Source organism: Rhinopithecus bieti, unplaced genomic scaffold, assembly GCF_001698545.2.
Source record: "Rhinopithecus bieti isolate Rb0 unplaced genomic scaffold, ASM169854v2 scaffold_3316, whole genome shotgun sequence".
Taxonomy (NCBI): domain Eukaryota; kingdom Metazoa; phylum Chordata; class Mammalia; order Primates; family Cercopithecidae; genus Rhinopithecus; species Rhinopithecus bieti.
The window spans coordinates 2,377,525-2,379,215 of NW_016804424.1; positions in this window are offsets into that span (position 1 = coordinate 2,377,525).

Here is a 1,691-nt window from a genome sequence, read left to right on the forward strand (position 1 = left end):
TGACCTCAGGTGAATGGGGACGACTAGATTTAAAGTGAGAAAGAAATATGCCTGGAAATTTTGTGTTGATCTTACCTTCCCCTTCTTATGGCTGATTGGTGGAGGAGAATGGAAGGGAGATCTTAGAACAGAGGAAAATGAACAAAATAAAAGAGGTTAGGAAAAAGAAGAACCAGAGAGCATGATAAAGATGTGAGAGAGAAGAGGAAATCCAAGAGAGTGTGGAATATTCAAAGCCAGATGAAGAAACTGTATCAAGAAGGAGGAAATGATCAACTGGACCAAATTTCTCAGAAAGTTGCATTTAAGACCAAGAATCGGCTATTGGACTTGACAGCAAGGAGGCTATTAGTGACATATAGGGGAGCAATTTTGGTGGAGTGGCAGAGTGCAGTGCCTTATTCACTTACAATTAACAGAGAATAGGAAAAGGGTGGCGGTGGTTTGAGACAATTCTTGAACACATTGCAAAACTTGTGGCAGAAAAGGAATCAAAAGATAGGTTTTGGATTTTTTATGGCAGAAATAATATTTTGTGTATTGTATATGTGGATCTGGTATATTCAGGGAGAGCTTAGCCTAAGTAGTGACAATGTTATTCATTTACAGAACCATGTAGGAAAGCAGCATGGTGAGTGCAGAAATAGTGCAGAAGGTTGGCTGTGGTGGGTGGTAATTATCAGCTGAATGCCTTCATTTTCTCAATGAAAAAGGAAGCAAGATCCTTAGCTGAGAGTGAAATGAGGTAGTAGGTACTAAGGCTGGAAAACAGAAATGAGAAATAGTCATCAAAGTGGAAAAGTGAAGACACTTCGGATGCACCATGTAATGATGGGCTGTATTAAGTATCCTCTCCAGGTTCACAGCCATGAATTTAAAATGAGACTAGTCTTCATGGTTGTATGTTTTCCTTCAACTGTGTGTAGCTGCACAGGTACAGGTACAGAGTAGGTGGGAAGTTGAATTTTCCTAGAGTTTTAGCTTTGCCAAATGAGTTTAAAATTCCCAGGACACACGGGATATGTTTAACTTACCTAAAATATGTATTGCTAAAGGAATTTTACACCTCTTGGGTATCATCTCAGGGAAGAAAAGTGTCTTATTCACAAAGGCTTACTTAGCCAACAATTTTTTTTTTTTTTTTTTTTTTTTTTTTTTTTTTTTTTTTTGAGACGGAGTCTTGTCTTGTCGCCCAGGCTGGAGTGCAGTGGCGCGATCTCCACTCACTGCAACCTCTGCCTCCCAGGTTCACGCCATTCTCCTGCCTCAGCCTTCCGAGTAGCTGGGACTACACGCACCTGCCACCCTGTCCGGCTAATTTTTTGTATTTTTAGTAGAGACGGGGTTTCACTGTGTTAGCCAGGATGGTCTCAATCTGACCTCGTGATCCGCCCACCTCGGCCTCCCAAAGTGCTGGGATTACAGGCGTGAGCCACTGCGCCCGGCCTTACCCAAGGATTTTTAAGGCTCCCACATATGTGTCAAGAATTCAACAGCATGTATTAATTGTGAAATTGAAATTGAGTTTTAAAAGTTCATGTATTGGCCAACNTTTTTTGAGACGGAGTCTTGCCTTGTCGCCCAGGCTGGGGTGCCGTGGCGCGATCTCCACTCACTGCAACCTCTGCCTCCCAGGTTCACGCCATTCTCCTGCCTCAGCCTTCCGAGTAGCTGGGACTACACGCACCTGC